The sequence below is a fragment of the Schistocerca americana genome, chromosome 6 (genome assembly GCF_021461395.2).
Source record: "Schistocerca americana isolate TAMUIC-IGC-003095 chromosome 6, iqSchAmer2.1, whole genome shotgun sequence".
NCBI classification, from domain to species: domain Eukaryota; kingdom Metazoa; phylum Arthropoda; class Insecta; order Orthoptera; family Acrididae; genus Schistocerca; species Schistocerca americana.
Genome location: NC_060124.1, coordinates 421,155,514 through 421,162,151, shown reverse-complemented (window position 1 = coordinate 421,162,151; position 6,638 = coordinate 421,155,514). Strand labels below are relative to the sequence as shown.

Here is a 6,638-nt window from a genome sequence, read left to right as displayed (position 1 = left end):
TAAACACTGAATCTTTCACATAACCCCACAGAAAGAAATCGCATGGGGTTAAGTCGGGAGGGCGTGGAAGCCATGACATGAATTGCTGATCATGATCTCCACCACGACCGATCCATTGGTTTTCCAATCTCCTGTTTGAGAAATGCCGAACATCGTGATGGAACTGCGGTGGAGCACCATTCTATGGTACGTTTAGCTCCCTGCTTGCTGTATTCGTCGACTCCCGCGGGCTACGCGTGAAAGTTGCCCGCACGCGTTCAACCGTTTCTTCGCTCACTGCAGGCCGACCCGTTGATTTCCCCTTACAGAGGCATCCAGAAGCTTTAAACTGCGCATGCCATCGCCGAATGGAGTTAGCAGTTGGTGGATCTTTGTTGAACTTCGTCCTGAAGTGTCGTTGCACTGTTATGACTGACTGATGTGAGTGCATTTCAAGCACGACATACGCTCTCTCGGCTCCTGTCGCCATTTTGTCTCACTGCGCTCTCGAGCGCCCTGGCGGCAGAAACCTGAAGTGCGGCTTCAGCCGAACAAAACTTTATCAGTTTTTCTAAGTATCTGTAGTGTGTCGTGACCATATGTCAATGAATGGAGCTACAGTGAATTTATGAAATCGCTCCAATCATTTGTAATATATATATATATATATATATGTGTGTGTGTGTGTGTGTGTGTGTGTGTGCACGTAAACTGTATTTCCATCAAAAGTATGCACTCCGTCATCAAGTCACAAGTGGCCCATCGGGACCATCCGACCGCCGTGTCGACCTCAGATGAGAATGCGGATAGGAGGGGCGTGTGGTCAGCACACCGCTCTCCCGGTCGTTACGATGGTTTTCTTTGAGCGCAGCCGCTACTATTCGGTCGAGTAGCTTCTCAATTGGCATCACGAGGCTGAGTGCACCCCGAAAAATGACAACAGCACATGGCGGCCCGGGTGGTCCCCCATTCAAGTGCCGGCCACGCCCGACAGCTCTTAACTTCGGTGATTTGACGGGAACCGGTGTATCCACTGGGGCAAGGCCGTTGCCCCCATCAAAAGTAATTGCATGTATGTAGTGGTTATTTGTTGCTATTTTGTACCTAATAGAACGTTCTTGATCAAAATCAAACGCAAGAATTTCCCTTTATTACTGATAAGTGCGAAAGTAGTTTATGAACAAGAGAAACATGTTTCACAAAGCGGAACGACATACTGAAACTATGTTTGATATATTTTTGTTATCCTTTTCTCAATTTAACTTTTTCCTTTTTGTGAGAAAATTGCATTTTCTAACGCTGTCTGATAAATCTGTATTTTTTTTTTTTTTTTCATTTACAACGATCCTCTGTTTCACGCTAGAAATAAACAATCTTTTGAGTAAAGCTTGAATTAAACATTGACGAATACGACTTGGCTATAAATGACGCTAATTTTTAAGTGCCATACAGTGGGATGCGGAATGCGTTCCTACTGTACACCGCCCCCGCTTTCTAGGTCAGTCTACCAAGATACTGATGGCATACGCAAATAAAGCGATCGAAACGAGGTAACGCCCAATAGGTGTGCAACACGCCTAATGCACAGGTAAAACAGTTTTCATCTTAACATACCAACGCTACTAGAAAAACTACTGTAGTCTACGCTTACTTATCATTATGTACAGCAGCCTGCGGTTATTTTGCAACTCTAGTCCCAACGCAACATGAATTTCTGACGTTCTTTATCACATACTGGAATTATGAAGATTTGCGCACCGCATACTAGCTCCATACTCAGTGAGATGTGCAAAGTGGTATGGTGAATTTTCTAACACTGAAATTACATTTCAAAAGTTTGAAACAGATAATGTAATCCAACATCAAGTATTTTTGCTACGGATGTCTTCCAAATATCTGAGAAAACAATGTACTTGAGACCAGTGGCATGTCTCAGTGTACACAATTTGGTGATAGTCTTACAGTTTCTCTTCAGGAAAGAAATATCTGTGTACAATACTGTTTATTCTTATTGTACTTGAGGCACTAGCAGAGTTAAACTACAAGTTCGTTCTTCCAACAAAAGCTTTTTATTGTGCGGGCCATGCAACACTTTTCCATAAGTTTTTACACTAAGGGGTTAGGGAAAACTTTCAACAGTTCTCATGTCTGAAACTTCCTAGCAGATTAAAACTGTGTACTGGGCCGAGACTCGAACTCGGGACCTTTGCCTTTCGTGAGCAGGTACTCTACCGACCTTTTTTTTTTTTTTTTTTTTTTACATGGCAGACACTCTATCCATCTTTTTTTATTTTATTTTATTTATTCATTTATTTATTTTTGAATTTTTTTAATTTTTTTTTTCATTTTTTTTTTAATTTTTTTTAACAGTAAGGAACTGAAAACTAGTAAGTGCACTCTTTGCGTCGAGTTGGGAACGCACATAACTAAAACCATGCTAATAGTTGTAGAAAAAGGCATAAAGAAAGAGAGCAAAGTGCGGGGCGAAGGAAACCATGAAACAAAACTGAAGGGTGGAATCCATACCACCATTAACCAGTGCTACATCTTGCACCGGATGGGGAAACTAAAACTGCGAAGACCTTTTCGCACCGGGGACAAAAAGAGGAAATGGGGCAAATACTGCTACAGAGTGTGAGGGTTCACAACGAAACTCTCCATCTGCTGTATCATCCAGGTATGACTTCTCGTAGTGATGAAAGTAGATCCCACGTCGTACCGTGTAGTGTTCTATCATCGTATTGTAATTTTAGCTTCTCTTACCCGTGATGTTCCAGCTACGTGGAGGGTCGTGGAACGCACTCCACAAAAAATTGGAAAAATATTGTCGATACTTAGGGTTACGGAGGATCTTGCAATGTCGTTCCTGCAAATAGTTCCAAAAGTCTAAAGTGTCCTTAGTGCCGTCTTGAAACAAATAATGCACTGCATGTCCACGAAGCCACGTCATTGCATTAGTTTTAGTGCGTGGGTAATACGTTTCATCCGGGAATAAGATAGTCTTGGGGTCGATATGATTCGGCGTTACCCGAAGGAAGTATGCTGACATTTGCCTCACTAAGTGCCACACTGCCGTAGACTCGCCACAGCTAAGACGGTGTTCATCGTCGTCTTGGACGCCACAGCTCGTGCACGTGGGTGAGTCCACCATGTGAATCGCATGTAGCCTTGATCTGGTCACCTGCTTACCGTTGACAGTGATATACCACATCGCCGTGACGTCAGTGTCCAGTGTTACGTGGTGAATTGTCCTCCATACAACTCGCCAGTTGACGTTCGGGTGCTTACTCTCCACGACGTTATCGGGTCGTCCACGTTGCAGGACCCTATAAACCGTCTTTGCCGTCGCCAGTTGAGTCGCTGGTAAGGCAAGTCGAACGTAACTGAGTTCGAGGTAAAAGACACCGATGTAGAAGAGCGAGGAGGGGACATGGTGTATCGGCACAGGCGGCAACAGGGAGGGCGGTGCTAGTTCTTCTATTAACAAACTGGTCAGACTGTCCGGACGGCGGTGCCGTAGTTTGTCTAATGTGCTCACAAATAGGGCGACCGCTCTGTCATAAACGTGATATAGGCCAAGCCCTCCCCGATCCGGAGGAAGGGTGAGAGTCTCATATTTGATCTTGAAAAGCATTCCTGAACTCACGAAGGACCCAAAAGCCGCATGTATACGGCGTGCTAACATCACCGGTATAGGTAATATCTGGGCGATGTGCGGAATGCGTGACGCTAAATGTGAGTTAACATACTGGGTCCGTTGGACGATGTCCAGGGCTCGTAGGCGGTTGTTGGCAATTCCAGTCCGAACATTCCGTAAAAGCCGTCGAAAGTTGTGAGCAGCGGTCCGTCGTATATCGTCTGTAAAGTCAATGCCGAGACATTTCAAACTATCTCTGAGCTGTAAGGGGGTGACACTGTTCTCAGACAATCCGACCCCCATGTTCATCGCCACCGATTTTGCGACGTTGATACGACTACCAGCGGCCATGCCATATTTCGTTATCCAATTTAGTGCGCTAGCGGTGTCGTCACCGTGGCGGATGACAATCACCAGGTCGTCAGCGTACGCTTTACACCGTAAAGTGTGGCCTCGTAACGTCATACCCGTTAGTCGTTGGCGCAGGCCGCAGAGGAGAGGTTCCATGGCCACAGCGTAAAGTAAAGTGGACAGAGGGCACCCTTGGCGTATCGATCGAGAAATGGTGAGGGGCTGCGAAGGTCGGCCGTTGACGATCACCTTGGACGTCGCGCCACGGAGGAGTCGCATGACGACAGTGACGAATGGCTGTGGGTACCGCGTATGTTGGAGGACCGCTTCCAAATAGTTGTGGTCCACTCGGTCGAAAGCTTGACTAAAATCGATTGCCGCCAGTGCACCCTTCAGACGACATGCCCTCGCCAGTGAGATCAAGTCACGATATTCACTGAGTGCTGTTTGAATATTATTGTCGCCTCCTAATGACGTTTGATCGGGTGAGATAACATTTCGTAGGGTCTGGCGTATCCGCGCCGCTAACAGTCGAGAAAAGATCTTAAAGTCGCAGTTCAATAGCGTCAACGGGCGGTAGTCCTGCAGTCGTGAGCCACCGGACGGTTTGTGAATAGGAATAATCATTCCTTCCACAAGGGCCGCAGGGAGCGGCACGTCCGGGGATAGGAGTTCGCGACAGATGTCCGTCCATCGGGAGGCTAATAAATATTGAAAAGTCCGGTAAAATTCCAAGGGGAGGCCATCAGGACCCGGAGACTTGTTGACAGCACCTTTTCGAAAGGCGTCGATCACTTCTTCTTCTGTAATTTCTTCCATCAAGGCCGCTTCCATTGCCGGGGTGACGGTGCCGTAAATCGTCTGAGAGACGTCCTCCAGTGCTGTCGGATCAGGGGTCTGAGCGGAATAGAGTTGGGAATAATGATTGTAGAACGCTGTGTTTATGTCTTGTGGCGTGGTGAGGCGATGACCGTCCTCCGTGTCGATGAAGCGTATCAGCGCTCGTTGGCGTCGTTTACGTTCACGAAGGACGTGGAACATTGACGGGCGTTCGCTCGGTATCCGATCCTGCGTCCTCGAGCGGATGACTACCCCCTCTAGGTGGCGTCGCATATGAGCGAGGATCTGAGCCTTAGCACGGTGGACCGCCGTTTGTCGTTCCGGAACGGCGCCATAGCATCGCAGTCGCGCAGGACCCGGAAGTAAAAGTCGAGTGTATGTCTTCGCCAGGTAGCGTGGTCACGACCGTAGGTTATCAACGTTCGCCTCAGTGCCGGTTTGGCGCAGTCCAACCACCAGCGGATCGTTGTGGGATATGCACGGAGGCGATTTTCACACGAATGCCACGTATCCTCAACGGCTTGGCGGCAATCCGGGTACGACAGGTAAGCGATGTTTAATTTCCACGGGCTGCGGCTTCTCCACACTTGTTGCCGCCGCAGGGTGACGGCACAAATGTAAGCTGAGTGGTCCGAGAATGCTGCAGGCCACAGTTCCGCATCCTGTGTTCCAGCGGCGAGAGAGCGTGAGACATAAATCCGATCGATACGACTGGAAGAGTGACTTGTGAAGTGCGTGAATCCCGGTCGGTGGCCGTGAAGATGTTCCCAAGTGTCCACCATCTGCAGGTCTCGAATTAGCGTCCCGAGTTCCGGGCACGGATTATGTCGTGGGAGTTGATCTCTGGGCGCCAGTACGCAATTGTAGTCACCTCCAAACACCAGATGGTCGTGGCGGCCTTGGAAGAGCGGGGCGACGTCTTCCGCAAAGAATCGTGAACGTTCGCGACGTTTGTCCGTCCCGGAAGGTGCGTAGATATTGATAAGGCGGACCCCCAGTACTGTGAGCGCCATTCCTCTTGCCCCAGGCAGAAACAGGATATCGTCCGCCACTATCCCTTCCCGAAGAAGTACAGCGACACCGCTGCCTGTTGGGGAAGCTGGAGAGACGCAAGCATCGTAACCGTACATGCCTGGGAAGTCGTCGACGTACACTTCCTGGAGAAGGGCTATGTCGATGGAAGCAGAGTTCAACATATCCTGAAGCAAGGATAACTTAGCGCGCGTCCGTATAGTGTTAATGTTTATAGTTGCAACGCGATAAGTTTGAGGTCTATCCACAGCATCCGTGTTGGCCATCAATACCCTGGTAAGGCTGTCTCATCACTGTAACTGACGGCGGGAAAGGATCAACACTGGTGGGGTAAATTTCCCCCCGTGTCGTCCGACACGATGGGCAAGGAGTGTTCCTCACAGTCGTCCGCCCAGTAGCCGTGAAACACCATCGGCTGTTGGTGGCTGTTAGTGGCTGCTGCGGCACTCGGCGCTGACTCCATTGGCTCTGCTGGCTGGGAATCGGCAGCGGATGTCTGCTTGTGATCCTGCTGTGCTGTGGGGTCTGAGGGGCTGAAGCCGTCACCACGGCGATCTGTTGAGTTTGAAGTTACAGCGGCCTCTGTACCGCCGGTACCGTCGTCGGAATTTCCACAGTCCATGTCAGACGATCGCTGCAAACACTCGTCCGATGGAGCACGCCGCCGTCTATTGTGTTTTCGCGGGGAACGCTGTTTACGGACGTGTGTTTCAGTATCTGAATGTGGGTGGATTTCGTCAGCTGCTCCGGTGTCTGGAAGAAAAGCCGCTGTCGGCACAACCCGTGGGTCAATGTCCAT

General features: G+C 49.0%; 1 pseudogene; it reads right to left on the bottom strand.

The window, feature by feature from the left end:
• Positions 1-913: 913 nt before the first annotated feature.
• LOC124621173 lies at positions 914-1,031 on the bottom strand (annotated as a pseudogene).
• Positions 1,032-6,638: the final 5,607 nt, after the last annotated feature.